This window comes from Eublepharis macularius, chromosome 5 (assembly GCF_028583425.1).
Source record: "Eublepharis macularius isolate TG4126 chromosome 5, MPM_Emac_v1.0, whole genome shotgun sequence".
Taxonomy (NCBI): Eukaryota; Metazoa; Chordata; class Lepidosauria; order Squamata; family Eublepharidae; genus Eublepharis; species Eublepharis macularius.
In genome coordinates, this window is record NC_072794.1 from 34906722 (window position 1) to 34922969 (window position 16248).

Sequence of the window (16248 nt, forward strand, 5' to 3'; positions counted from 1 at the left end):
TAATGTGGGGATTTGGGTCTCTGTGTGGCACCTGGGGGGGAATTGGGTTTGTGTGGGGCTGTAAGGGGTGGACTTTAGGGGCTGAGAGGACCTACTTGGGGAGGTCATGAAATGCCCCCCCAAGTGGGAGTAGTCTGAGCCTGGGTGGGGGGTGGAAGGGTGGGAGAAGGGCCCCTGAGGGCTGGGGGGCATTTTGCATGCAAAATGCCACCCCTGGCAACACAAGCCTCCCCCAGCTGTCAGTGGTAGAGATTAGAGCACCTACTTGGGGAGGCCATGAAATGGCCCCCCCAAGTGGGAGCAGGCTGAGCCTTGGTGGGGGGTGGGAGGAGGGGTGGGAGAAGGGCCCCTGAGGGTGAGGGGGCATTTTGCATGCAAAATGCCACCCCTGGCAAAGGAAGCCTGCTTCTTCATTTTTTCCCCATAGGAAATAATGAAGAAGATGAGTAGCAGCATGCTAACAATATGCTGCTCCTTCGCTTTCTTATGGGAGGATGGGGGGACCTGCTTTGGGGGGCCATAACATGGCCCCCCAAAGTCCAATCTGTCTGAAACTTGTGTGGTTGTTAGAGAAGGGTTAGAGGAAGGTCCCCACCAATTTTGGGCTTATTCGGTGGGAAAATGCCTTCCCCAGACGTCCGGGAAGACGGAGGCATTTTCCCATTGAAAAGCCGAAAGAAAGCCGAAAGAATCCTGAAACGTTTCGGCTTTTTTCTTTCGGCTACCTGAAACGTTTCGGCATTCCCCGAAACGTTTCGGCATTCCCCGAAAGAAGCCGAAACACTTTTGTTTCGGCATTCCCCGAAAGAAGCCGAAACACTTTTGTTTCGGCATTCTTTCGGCATTCTGAATGCCGAAACGCACATCCCTAGTGCCAAGCTGTCTGCAGTGACGAACTGAAAAATGAACCAAATGAACTGCCCTAATGTTCATGGTAGTTCATCAGAAATGGGCTCTGATGAACCACCAGTTCACGAACCACGAACCAACCTTGATTGTGATGAACTTTGGTTCGTATTTCAGTTCATGCTCATTTCTAATCATAATAGTTCAGCTGTTAAAAAAAAGAAGAAAAAGTTACATCTGGTGTAACATGGAAGTTCCAGGATTTAATTGCTTTGTCTTATAAAGTGCCTCTGAGGAGGGATCTGATAGTTGAACAGAAGATGTATGTTTTCTTTGATAAAGTCACTGTGCATCTTTGTTTCATCTACTCCCAGAAAACAGGCACTTTATCATCATTTCCCCCCCTCTGAATTGAGATATTTTCCCCACTCCATCAACACAGTGAAAATGTTGTGCTTTTTCCTTGTTTTATGGAGGTTCATACTTTAGAAAGGTTTGTAAGAACTTCTGCTGATCATCTTTTCAAACACTTGCTGGCAAAGGGGCATTACTGTGGCTTATTTCTTCCAAACAGCAGTCAAGATGATAAATCTGTGTTTGGGTTACCAGGTCTTAGGGCTTGACCTGAAATATCTGGGTGTTGTGAGTGAGTCGAATAAGATCCTACATGCCAAGGGGACAGGCTCTTCCAAGCCCTTGTCCCCATTCTAAAGTTGTAAACCAGTTTCTTTCTATGCATGTTCTGCCAGTCTCAAGGTCTTTTTCTTTCTCAGAAAAGATGATTGAAAGGCAGCTATCAAGAAGCCATAATAAATATATTTTGAAAAATACATATGAAAGAGGACAAAATCATGCAGCGTGAATGAAGATAAATTAGGAATACCTGATTTTTTTAAAAAAATATTTCATTTTTGAATATATACACAAAAATATATACAAAATACGTATAAGTAGTACTCAATTATAATTACAACAACAATAATATTCATATTCCTTATTTTCTCATTGGCAATGCTATTATTTTGTTTGTGTGCATGGAATTTGAAGGAGCACTCCATCATCTTTATTTATTTAGTGCACTTTCCCCACACTTCTTCTAAAAAGTTTAGGGTAGAATATAAGTTTCTTCTCCTTCCCCTTTGCCTTCATAATGATCCTGTGAGGTAGATTAGACTTAAAGAGAATGACTGGTCAATTGTTGCAAGTGGCGATTTAAGACAATGTCCTCTCAGTTCACATCTAACACTCTACTACACTGTACTACAAGAGGCTGTCTCACCATTTATGTTCTACACTCTTCTTCCCATCAAAGGCAGCTCAGGCCAGCAAGGCAAAAATTCAATTAAATAGATCAAATAATGACTTCTAAGTGACCATCATTACAATAACAAAAACATCACCAAAACAACAGCAGACATTGCCAAAACATGTCCAAACAAGATTGACTTATATTGCTTCCAAAACACAGCCGCTATCAGAGCTGTCCTAATGTCCTTGAAGAGGCCATTCCACAACATGGGAGTTGCTGAGGAAGGAAGGAAGGAAGAATGAACAAATGAACGAACGAATGGACAAATGAACGGATGGACGAACACAGGCAGCAGTTGATCAAATCACTTTAGAGGAAGTCTGATAGGAGGAAACTTTGGGGCACAAGCTCATAGTAGGAGAAGCAGTCTTTCAAAGATGCAGGTCTCAAGTCATATACAGCTTTAAGGATCAAAAGCAGAAAATTAAATTGGGCCTGGAGCAAATGGGTGAGAATGTTTGAGAATGGGTCTGATGATGCCACCTCCCAGTCTTAACCAGCAGATGAGCTATCATATTTTTGTACTATCTGTAGCCTCCAAGATGTCTGAAAATACAGCTCCAGGCAGAGCCCATTGCAATGTCACCTTGCAATTAAGGTTGCCAGCTCCACATTGGAAAATTCCTGGAGATTTGGAGGTGGACCTTGGGGAAATAAGAGTTTGGGAAGAAGAGGAACCTCAGTGTGGTATAAAGCTTTAAAGTCTACCCTTCAAAGTTGCCATTTTATCCAGGGAAACTGATTTTTGTAGTCTGGAGATGAATTGTAGGATTTGAATCTAGTGACACCTTACAGACCAACAAGATTTTCTGTGTGTAAGCTTTCAAGAATCAAAAGTCCCTTCTTCAAATACTCCTCCCTTCTTCAGGGAGGGGTGAAGCAAAGAAGGGAGTAAGGATGGAAAGGTACGATACAGCTGATTAGAGGGGAAAAATAGCACCTGTAGTGAGATATGAATCCTATGTCTCTATTCAGCCCTGGGGATTCCCTTGTTCTGAACTCATAAATGAATTCAAGTATTATTATTATTGATAATGATAATGATAATACCTGCCTGGACATTTTTGGAATTAGTGAAAATATCAAGCTGATCCTTAAGGAAGAACAAACCCTTACATGAGCAACATCTAAAAAATATTGAAGAAAAAGTGACAACAGCTTAACTTGGGCATGGTTGAAGATGGGTACAATCAAGAAAGAAACTAAAGGTCTGATCTTCACAGCACAAGAACAAGCATTGCAAACTAATATTATGAAAGCCAAAATTCAGAAAATCAGTGAGAATCTAAAATGTCAACTTTGCCAGGAAAAAGATGAAACTGTGTCCCACCTTATCTCTGAATGCAGCAAACTTGCACTGATGGACTACAAAACTAGACATGACAGGGTCGCAAAGCTGATTCATTGGTCATTGTGTAAAATATAACTTGCCTGTATCAAAGAATTCATGGGGACATCAGGTGGAAAAGTTGCTAGAAAATTAACAAGTCAAGATCTTGTGGGATTTCAGAACTCAAACTGATCAGCACCTTGAACATAATACACCAGACATAACAGTAGTGGAAAATTAAAAATTCTGAATAATTCCTGGAGATGCCAGAGTCGAAGAAAAAGAACAAGAAAAAATAATTAAATATAGAGATCTGGCAATAGGAACCACCCAGCTATGGAAGAAGAATGCAACAGCAGTCCCAATTGTCATCAGGGCACTTGGAACCATCTCGAAAAAAACTTTACAATTCATATGGAAAAACTGCAGCTTTCTGACATAACACCTCCAGAACTGCAGTGCTACTTGGAACAGTGTACATTTTATGTCAATATCTGGTTGATACTTAGGTCTCCAACGGAAACCTATATCAGCTTAGCAAGGCCAATCAATAATAACATGTGAGTGACCTCTGCTTATTGTTGGTGGTGTTTTGGATAATTCGAATAATAGTAATAACAATAACATTTGATGTATATGCTGCCCTTCAGGACAATTTAACACCCACTCAGAGTGGTTTACAAAGTATGTTATTAGTATCCCCACAACAAAACACTGGTTTTTGAGTGTCAGATTTATGTCCATTTATTCTTCTGCATAGGGACTGACCAATTTGTCCAGTACAGAGAATGGGAGGGTATTGCTGACACTTGCTAGCATATCTAACACTGGAAGATTGGTTCCAGAGTCCATGTCCATGTTAGGAAGTACATTATTGAGAGTGAGAAATTGTTTAAGGTTAAGAGGCTGTCTGTGGGAAGAAAAGATCTGCCTCCCAATGCTTGTGAGGAAGAAAATCATTTTCCAGCATAGGTTGCAAGTCATTAATTATGTATTTTAGCTGAGAGCTGTCTGTGACCACCAGTGGCGTTCTGTTGTTATTTTGTTTGGATCTATCTTGTAGCAGGTTATTGTCAGGTGCTCAAGATCACCTGTCATATTCAATACCTCTCTGTAGCTGAAGCTGATGTTGGGGTGTTTCTGTTATTTGAACCCAGGGTGGGAAACTGGGAACGGAAGGTGTTTGTTCCTGTTGTAATCTCTCCCGAGCCTGGGAGCCTGCTTGACCTTGAGCAGTCCATGGATCACACAGCCTGTTTTCCTAACTACAGAGTTAGAGGACTGTTAGGAGAAAGGGGGGGGGGAATTAGGAATAGCCTTGGGGAGACCTATATCTACATGATACTTGTCTGTAGCCGCCAGTCCTAGCAAGGATGGCATATGTGTATGATACTGGCATCTTATCAATAAAGAACTTTTACTCATGAAGTGAAGTCTCTTGAGAGTTGCCTGGCATCCTTACAGATATCCTTGGATCTATCTTGTAGCACGTTATCCCTGGATCTGTCTCTCTAGGATAGAGAGATAGATCTGTTTCCTTACTACATCTAGTGAGTATTGTAATTCCAGATATCTCTGTTGTAGATTATGCAGGTGAGAATCTTTCTCAGAGGAACTCGTGCAAATGCAGCTGTAGTGTAAATTTTGGCTTTAGACAATGAATTTTTAGTGTGTTTTGGACGATGACTGTAGTTATGGATGATGACTGTAGTTATGTTTGGCGATCAGTTGGTTTTTGGTATAAGGTGTTTTTTATACTTTCATTGTATATTTGTACAGTTGTACTTCCTGTGGGGATTGATTCATACTCAGGTTGATGGTGGAGTGGAAGTTACTGAAGGCCTGGTGAAATTCCTCCAGTCTTTCTTTGCCATGTGTCCAGATGATAAACATGTAATCAATAAATCTCTACAAAATTTTAACTCATCATAACTGGAAATGATTTGCAGTTCCAGAAGATCTTCAGTTCCCCCCTAGAGGCGATAGTATTTACTTGAAGCATGGATCAGTTTGTATATTGCCTTGGGCCTAAGTTAATAATTTAAATATATACATATGAGCCCTAACCTGCAGTATAGCCTCTATACATGGCAACCATCCCATCTGCTGTTTGCAGGACCAGACCTCAGCTATAATGCTATGGTGAAAGAAACTTTTTTAAAAAAAATGGGTTCTGATCCCTTGACATAAACCTATGATAAAAAAAGAAGAAGAATTGTGATCAAAATGACTGGTTGAAGGCCAGTGTACCAAATGTACTAGATAATATGCTATTACATTTAGTTATCCTACTGTTTGTTCTGGAACATATCCTTAGCTATACAGACAAATGAAGATAAACTGTGGATTTACTTGAATGCCGCCTTAACCCATAGAAGCAGTCTCTTTACCAGCATAAGCTTCTGCTTGATTATGTGCATGTCATAAATGCCTCTTAGAGATAACAGATGAATAGTTTTTAAAAATAAATGAATGAGTGTAATTCTTAGGACAAAGCCTGCATCAGCGGCAGAACACATAAAACTGAGATTTCTTTTCATCAAAATCAGTGACACAACCTCATCTTCCTGCAAGACATTTGGTGTGTATAGCATTGCAAATTATTCATGGCAATTCAAGATACATGGGCTCCTACCGCTGTCGAAAGGATGTCAAGCTAACAGCGTACTTGGCTGTGAATTTTTGATGAGACATTGCATAAATCCTTTCCAAAGGAGATTACACAGCTACATCAATAAACAGCATTAAAAATCAAGTTTCTGAAAAGCCCGTGGAAGGCAACAAGTGCGGTTAGTACGCAAGAGAGAGCTTTCCTTTGACTTGCTCAAGCAGATCTTTACTGAATTCTTTTTGCAACTTCTTTATAGATGGAGAACAAATGTTGGGGCACACAAAGCTAGACCAAAGTTGAGGCAAGTAGCATCTTCATAGAGTATCAGGGTCAAAATGTAGTCAGTTTTTCAGCAGTTTCAAGGCAGAGCTGGATTATGGACATATCCAAGTGAGGGGGGTTTCCCATTAGGAATATGCTCTCTGGTAGTAGCTGATTAGGTGATTTTTTACACTAAGTGTTCCCAATCTTGTTGACACAGAGCCAAGCTACAAGCGATGTCTTACACAGGTTGGACACTTGTCAGCTTCCCTCAAGTTTTGATGGGAAATGTGGGCATCCTGGTCTTGCAGCTGTAATGGAGAGCCAAGCTGTAAAACCAGGATGCCTACAGCCCTCCCCAGCTTTCTAAAGCCCATTGTATTTATTTGCACAACGGGCTCTGTTTCTAGTATAATATAATTTCCAGGGCATATAATGTATGCTATCCTTGCATCTCCCATTGTTTGGGAGGATGTTCTAGGAGTCTGTGTTTGATCTGAAATGAACTCACCATGAACTCATATATTATGCTTTATTGCATCTATACCAGTTGTATGCTACTTGAGGCCCACCAAGCCAAATGTCACATACTTGCAGCTAGATGTTTGACAACCACCTTGTTTTTGCAGCCTCAAGCTGACAGCAAACTCAGGAGGCCTATCTGATCCTCTAAAGGGCTAGGCTATTTAGTTGGTTGACTGTGTTCTGCCAGTGAGTCATAACTAGAGATGGGCACGATCGGACTCATGATGTGAAAAAAAACCCAATAATGGTGTTTGCGCCATCATGACTCAGCTAATCGGTTCCGTCCATAGTGACTGATCCAGTGTTTGGGGGGGGGGGGCTTGATCGGGGGGAGCATCGTGATCTAATCGGAGAGCCAGACACTCAGGCACCAATAATCTATTCCCCTAGTAATGGAGCCAGGGGAATGCCTGAGCTGTGTTTGCCCTCCTGTCACCCTAGAAAACCGAATGGAAGCCCAGCTTTCCTTGATTAGCAGGCTTCCTTCCAACCACGGAGCAGCAACCCAGGAGAGGGAGGGAGGGGTGTTCTGAAGCCATGGGCACAAAGGTTTTTTGATTTTAAAAAAATGGGCCTTTCTAGGAGGAATGGGTGTTTTTCTGTCTGTCACTCTGTTTTTAACCTGCTTTTAAAACACTGTATTTTGTGGGAAAACCTCATTCACAGTTCTGTGTGTGTGTTTAAAATATGCTTTTTGAAGACTAGCTGCTGGCTTTTAAAATCGGGTGGGGAGGAACGGAGGACTCTGTCCCAGCTTTTTTTTAAAAGCTGGCTGAAACATGTTGACGGGGTGTCTCTCTCTATTTGGAGAGGCAGGGATAGATCCCCCCCCTGCTTTAAATGTGTGTGTGTGTGTGAATCAGGGTCGGATCAACAGGGGGGTAGTCTTCCCCCAGCGCCGCCAAAGAGGGGGCGCCGGGCGCAGTTGCCAGCCCCAGGAGCACGACTGGGGAAAGTTGAATGGTGTGGGCAGCCTCCCAGCCACCTGTGCTGCCTTTTGCCTTTCCCACAGGACAAGGGGCAGCCGGCTTGCAGGAAAAGCAAAAGGCAGCACAGGTCACTGGGAGGCCGCCCTCACCATTCGTCTTTCCCCAGGATAAGGGGCGCGCAGGCAAGCTGGCCGCCCCTTGTCCTCCCAGCCACCCACGCTGCCTTTTGCCTTTCCCGCAGGACAAGGGGCGGCTGGCTTTCGGGAAAAGCAAAAGGCAGCACAGGTGGCTGGGAGGCTGCCTGCGCTGTTCGTCTTTCCCCAGGACAAGGGGCACGCGGGCAAGCCGGCCACCCCTTGTCCTGGGGAAGGGCAAAAGGCAGTGCGGGTGGCTGGGAGGCTGCCCACGCCGTTCGTCTTTCCCCAGGACAAGGGGTATGCGGGCAAGCTGGCCGCCCCTTGTCCTGGGGAAAGGCAAAAGGCAGTGCAGGTGGCTGGGAGGCTGCTCGCGCTGTTCGTCTTTCCCCAGGACAAGGGGCGCGTGGCAAGCCGGCCGCCCCTTGTCCTGGGGAAAGGCAAAAGGCAGCGTGGGTGGCTGGGGGGCCACCCGTGCCGTTCACCTTTCCCCAGGACAAGGGGTGTGCAGGCAAGCTGGCCGCCCCTTGTCCTGGGGAAAGGCAAAAGGCAGTGTGGGAGGCTGGGAGGCCGCCCGCGCCGTTCGTCTTTCCCCAGGAGAAGGGGCGCACGGGCAAGCCGGCCGTCCCTTGCCTTGCGGGGCAGGTGAACGGCGCAGGCAGCCTCCGAGCAACTCGTGCAGCTGCCAGCTCCGCAGTGCACCGGGACAGCCGGCTTGCTGCGTGGGCAGGGGGGGCGAACCAGGAGCGTGCACGTGCAAGAGCCTGACTACGGTTGCCATGGGCCCTGGCAACCGAAGATCCGGCCCTGGTGTGAATGTCCCCTCCCTGAGGGGAGGCAGCTTGTTGCCGGGTTAAAAACTCCCCCCTGCTCTAAGTGTGTGTGTGTGTGTGTGTGTGTGTGTGAACATCCCCTCCCTCCCGGTGCGCACCGGGCCTGACGGCTGGTGCTGAAATCAACAGGGTGCCTCCCGCTTTGGACTTCCCGATTGCAGATCGGAAACGCTCCGCAGCGCACTGGGACAGCCGGCTTGCAGAGTGGGCGGGGGGGGGACCCAGGAGCGTGCGCATGCAAGAGCCTGACTACGGTTGCCCTGGGCGCTGGCAACCATAGATCCGGTCCTGGTGTGAATGTCCCCTCCCTGAGGGGAGGTGGCTTGTTGCCGGGTTAAAAACTCCCCCCCTGCTCTAAGTGTGTGTGTGTGTGTGTGTGTGTGTGTGTGTGAACATCCCCTCCCTCCCAGTGCCCACCAGGCCTGGCGGCCGCTGCTGGAAACAGCAGGGCGCCTCCCACTTTGGACTTCCTGATTCCAGATCGGAAACAGGACTTGATCGGTTAGAATCGGTGACCTGGGTTCGACGGAAGCCCAGAACCATGAATGGCTTGATTGGTATTTTTTTTTGGATCGTGCCCACCTCTAGTCATAACCTGCCCAAACCTGCTCTATGTACATACATTTCCATCTCTGCCTTTCTCCAAGAAGCTCAAGGTAGCAGGGTTGTTCATTTGGATTCTCAACTGTCCTATGAAATAGACTAAGAATGGTCACCAGCGAGCTTCACATTTGAGCCCATATTTCCCCAGTCCAAGTCCAACACTATTACTTCCTGTTATTGCTGTATCTATCTTCGTCCTTCTTTCTCCTCTGGAATTCTTGCTGCCACTTACCTTTTGATGTAAGAGAACCCATTTGTGGGTCATGACTTGCCACCAAATGAATGAACTGAGGACCCATGAAATCATGGCTGCAAGACAATATATATCTACAGAGGAGCACGTTTAAGAGGCAAAAACAGTTAATATGAGTGAACAGAATGGTGACTTCTTGGATATTCAAAAGAATTTCTTCTCTTAATGAATTGTTCTTTCCCCCATATGCTTCTGAGTGTTTCCCCAAGACATTTTCAATCTGATACTATGCAAGATTTGTTCTTTTCTCATTATCCCTCCCATAAAGCATAGAGTTTAACTCAGGGTTGAAAATTCCCTCCTCCCCAGTCACAGACATTTGATACGGCAAACTGCTGCTTGGCATTTGATTGCCTAGGAGGGAAGAGGAGCATGAAGGGAAAGGGACTTCACAAACTGACTCCATGTAGTTTCAAGATTTTTCAGTATTTTTTCATTAAAGCTTCAGTGAGTCTTCTCAAGTTCGTAGTCTGTGACAGTACTGAAAGCTTGACTACAAACGGAGAAGTAAACCATTTTATTGATTTCAATTTCATTAGAAATACAGTTTGTGGAGAACAGAACCCAAGTGGAAAACTGACAAATCAATTCTTTTTGAAGTTTATTTTTCAGCTAGGAGGTTCTCAGCAGTGAAAGGATCCATACAGCGACACTGCATATTGATATTTTAATGCATAAAAATTGATATTTTAATGCATAAAAATTACCTACCATGATGTAAAACCATTTTATTAACTCCCACAATCAATACTGTGAAATAGGTTCCTAATAGCCTTTTTCTCAAAAGCTGAAATCTCACCTATCAGCTGTTCAGGAGGGGAGATGAGTGTTCATTCAGTCGCCAATACTCATGATTCTTGCTTATCATTTTTTTTCTTAAATGGTTATGTGCAAGCACCCCCCCACACACACACACACCCCACACCCTATTCTTACCATGTTGGACTGGAGCCATACAGTAGAAGGGTGGAAATTTGAGATGTCACTGATAACCTGTAAAGGTGTATCACATTTTCTACAACCTTACATTAAATGGATATTTGATACTAATATTTTGGCTAATGTAACATTGTAGCACCCTGACCTGGATGGCCTGGGCTAGCCCAATCTCATCTGATCACTGAAGCTAATTTATACACACACAACAGTAGCAGAATGTTGTAATAGGATTGCAGAAGCAATAAAATAGCTAAGTTACAGTAGACATTTGAAATAATAGCATTCAGTACCAAAATTTGCTTTCCTTGATTGGCTCAACTAATTAACCAAATTAATATAAAACTTGCTACAATCTATTGCAAACCTCTCTTACGGGGGTGTAGGCCACAGAAAAGCTGGTGTGAAAAGGATTAGAAAGGTGTAACTATTCAGGACTGTATTACACTGACTGCACTACTAGGAGGAGAAACACTTACTCTGACTTACATAAACGTGGTATCAAGGTACATGTTTAATTACCTAATTACAAAACATGAGTATGTGTACAATGGAAAATTAATAGAGTTTAGCAAAAATAACAACTTCAATCACCACCCTCGACAGAAAAGAGGCATAATAAAAACATTAGTAGACCGTGCAAGACAGATATGTGAACCGCACTTTCTCAATGAAGAAATTAATCATCTAAACCACGCACTTCAAGCAAATGGCTACTCCAGAAATGAAACCAGAAGAGCGAGTAAACCAAGGATAAATCAAACAACTAAGGAAAAACAGTCTCCCACAGGAAAAGTGTTTTTGCCATATATCAAAGGAATCACTGATCAGATGGGAAAGCTTATGAAAAAGCACGGCTTACAAACAGTATTCAGACCCACCAGAAAAATACAACAGATGCTACGTTCAGCAAAAGACAGTAGAGACCCCCTCACCTCTGCAGGAGTATACCGTATACCCTGCAGCTGTGGACAAGTGTACATCGGGACCACAAAGCGTAGCATCCAGACAAGAATAAAAGAACATGAAAGACACTGCAGACTTGGACAACCTGAAAAATCAGCAGTGGCTGAACATAGCCTAACTCAAACAGGACACAGTATCCTATTCCAGGACACTAAAATACTTGACAACACTTCCAACTACTTTGTCAGACTGCACAGGGAAGCCATTGAAATTCATAAGCATAAGCGACTTCCGGTTTGGGATTCATGGAGGTCTAACGCAGCTCCATTTGCGGAGCTGACCGGACTGCCGTTTTAACCGGCCGGAGGGGTGAAAATAACCCGCGGCCGACTGCTCTCAGGCGGGAAGCAGGCAAAGAACGCTCAAGACCCTAGGGTGAGCTAGATCTCGGACTAGGGGGGGCTCTACACAAGGAGTCTCCCCCCCGATCCTTGAGGTCCCACCTTGCGACGGGTCGGCTATAATCTCTGCGGCAGTTTTGGGGCCAATTCGGCTGGCATAAGACCTACATACCCAAGCTTCGATCGGGGAGGGAAGTCGAGAGGAGAATTTAAGATCGAAACAGCGATTACAACCCGAGAAAGTTGAAGAGAAGGTAAAGATCGCTATCTCTTGAAACGGGACAGATTGATAAAAACAGAGAGGAAAGAAAGTAGATTTTTAAACTGCAACAGACTAGTGAAAAGGAGGTGAAGACTCGGCAGGAGTTGTATTTTAAAAGAGACCAAATTTAAAGAAGTTATTGCAAAAATCGGACTATTGTTTTGAATACCTGTGGTTTTGGAGCTGTGGGAAAAAGACACCATCGCGAGACCTGCTGTGGGAAGACGGGAGACAGGAAGTGCGTAATAACAATAGAGTGGCTGGAGGGAAGCGGCCCTTGCCGATGGACAGGAAGTAGGGAATCGCCATTTTTGAAAGGGGAAGGGTCGCGGCTTCAGCGGAAGAGGAAGTAGGCCATCTTGGATTACAATAACATAGAGAAACCATAGAGAAAAGACGCCCGACATTTTGGATACAAAAAATTAATTTTGGCAAAGATTGGGACATTTGAAAAAAAGGAAAACGTTTAAATATACGCCACGGAGCTAAGGAAGAGAGCAGATTCGTGGGAGCGAGCTAAAGCAAGCCCCACGATGTCGAAAAAAGAGTGGCAATCGGCAATAGAAAATTTGGACAAAAAACTTATAGACATGATGAAAGAACTTAAGGACACGAAATTGGAGCTTATTAAAGAGGTCAAAGAAGTTACACAGACAGTAAAGTCGGAGCTGTCAGAAGTGAAAAAAGGCGTGGAAACGATTAGTAGTGAATTACAAGGAACGCAGCAGAGAGTTAAAACAGTAGAAGACGCGATGGAGAATTTAATAGACACGCAACAAACAGAGATGAGACTGGTGAAGGGGAGGATTTCAGTTGCAGAAACTAAACACATGGAGAAGCAGCTTCGTTTTCGTGGTCTGCCAGAAGTGGAAGGGAAGTCAGCGCAAGAACAGATGACTGAGGTGTTGGCTGATTACCTGGGGAAGGAGGAGGAGGAAATTGTGGCTATCCTAGATGTGGCGTACCGTGTGAACTCGAGAATTGCAACCCAGAGGAAACTACCAAGGGATGTGATTGTGCAGTTTACAACTAGAAACATGAAAGAGAGGATTGTGACAAAACAATTTCAAGATCCATTGGAGATTGATGGCAAGACGATTATCATAATGAAGGAACTGCCCAGATCAGTGTTAATGGACAGGAAAAAATATAGAGTGCTAATTCAGACTTTGAAGGACATGAATATCAGATACAGATGGGAGTTACCGGAAGGAGTGTCCTTTGAGTTTGGAGGGGCAAAAAAACGCATCAGATCTGAGCGGGAGATGGAGAGATTTATCAAGGACAATGAAAAAGACTTACCAACAAAACCATGAATATGGAGTGTAAAGTATTATCTTGGAATGTAAATGGACTAAACTCACCGAATAAGAGGAAAAATATTTTTCATTGGCTACTAAAACAAAAATGTGATATTGTTTGTTTGCAGGAGACCCATATTAGAAAACAGGATGTAAAATATTTAAAATCTGGAAAATTGGGCAAAGAATTTGTAGCGGCCTCTAACAAGAAAAAAAGAGGAGTGGTGTTGTACATAAAAGAGGAGCTGCAGCCAAAATTTGTTATGAGAGATGTGGAAGCTAGATTTGTAGCAGTGGAATGTAATTGGAATTTAAAGAGAGTGTTGGTAGTCGGACTTTATGCACCTAACGGTGCAAAGGAAAGCTTCTTTGAGGATTTAAGGAAGCATTTAGACGATCTTGTATATGACCAGATAATTCTTGCTGGAGATTTCAATGGAGTGACAGATTTGGAACTAGACAAAAAGACTACAACAGCACAAAAGAAAAGAGGACTATTGCCAAAGCTTTTTTTTGAGTTGATTCAACAAGAGACTCTCGAAGACGTATGGAGGAGAGAATATCCTAAAACCAAACAGTTTACTTTTTATTCTGCAAGGCATCTTACATTATCAAGAATTGATATGATCTGGGCCTCAAAGGACTTAGCGTTATGGACTAAGGAGGTAGAAATAATGCTGATGGTAGGCTCAGATCACAATCCAATCATGTGGAAATTTGGAAAAAGGAGAAAAAGGAAAGCCTGGAGAATAAATGAGGACTTGTTACAGGAAAGTGAGAATATGGAAATATTGAGAAGAGAGACAAAGTTTTTTATACAATACAACGTGAATAAAGAAGTACCAACCAGTAAAGTTTGGGACGCGTACAAGGCGGTTGTAAGGGGCATACTAATGGACTTAAATGGCAGAGCAAGGAAAAAGAAAGAGGAGAAAAGACAAGAGATTGAGGAGAAAATAAAGGCCAAAGAAGTACAGTTAAAAAAGAGACCAGGGAAAAAGAAAATACATCAGGAAATCAAAATTCTTCAAGAACAGTTAACAGCAATGAGTAATAAAGAATTGGAGTGGAACCTTAAAAGACTGAATCAAAAAGCTTTTGAGGGTGCTAATAAACCTGGGAAATATTTGGCATGGCAATTGAAGAAGAAAAGGGAAAAGAAAATAATAAATAAAATTTGTGAAGAAAATAAAACGTACCTGGAGCAAACTACCATTAGTAGAGCCTTTTATAAATTCTATGCTAAGCTGTATAATAAAAAAGAAGTAACCAAAGAATCAATAGCATCATATTTGGAGAAAACCAAACTTCCAGAGATCTCGGAAGCTTGGAGAAATAAGTTGAACAGTGAAGTAACTGATGAGGAAATAAGTAAGGCAATACAATCCGCAAATCTAGGAAAGGCGCCAGGGCCAGATGGACTTACGGCTAAATTTTATAAGACAATGGCCAACGAACTGGCACCATTCCTAAAAGAGGTGATGAACGGAGTTTTTAGGGATCAAAGAATTCCAGACACTTGGAGCGAAGCGAATATATCATTGATCCCAAAAGAGGGCCAAGATCTGACTAACGTGAAAAATTACAGGCCTATATCATTACTTAACAATGATTATAAAATTTTTGCGAAGATATTGGCGGAGAGACTGAAGGGGTGGCTCTCGGAAGTCATAGAGGAAGAACAAGCAGGCTTTTTGCCGGACAGACAAATAAGAGACAATTTAAGGACAGTGATCAATGCTATTGAATACTATGACAAGCGTTGTGATAAAGAGGTTGGTTTCTTCTTTGTAGACGCTGAAAAAGCGTTTGACAATTTAAACTGGGATTTTTTGTTTGCCACTATGGAAAAGCTACAATTGGGAGAAAGATTCATCAGAGCAATTAAAGAAATTTATAGAGACCAGACTGCAGCAATTGTAGTGAATGATGAACTGACCAAGAAATTGACGATTAGTAAAGGAACAAGACAAGGTTGCCCGTTATCTCCATTGTTGTTCATTTTAGTATTGGAGATTCTGATGATACAAATACGACAAGATGAGGAAATACGAGGAATAAAAATAAAGGACTATTCATACAAGGTTAGAGCATTTGCAGATGACATAATGTTAATTGTAGAAGATCCATTGGAGAACATGCCAAAAGTGATAGATAAGATCAAGGAGTTTGGTGACTTGGCAGGTTTCTTCATTAACAAAAAGAAGTCAAAGATATTATGTAAAAACATGACTAAGCAGAAACAACAATTGTTAATGGAAACAACGGACTGTGAAGTAACTAGTAAGGTGAAATATTTGGGAGTTGAGCTGACTGCAAAAAATATAGATTTGTTCAAGAATAATAATGAAAAATTATGGACTCAGATAGAGAGAGACTTGATCAAATGGAATAGACTGAATTTGTCATGGTTGGGCAGGATTGCAGCAGTTAAGATGAATGTGTTACCAAGAGTAATGTTTTTGCTACAGACAATACCAATCATCAGAGACTCTAAGCAATTTGAAAAATGGCAGAGGAAAATATCAGATTTTGTTTGGGCAGGCAAGAAGCCTCGAGTGAAAGTAAAAGTTCTACAAGATGCAAAGGAAAGAGGCGGAATGCAACTGCCCAACCTGAGACTTTACCATGATGCAATCTGCCTAGTTTGGTTAAAAGAGTGGATGACATTAAAGAATAAGAAACTACTAGCCCTAGAGGGATATAAAAAATTTTTTGGATGGCACGCATACCTATGGCATGACAAAGTAAAGGTCAACTCGATGTTCCTGCATCATTTTGTAAGGAGAAGTTTATATATAATCTGGA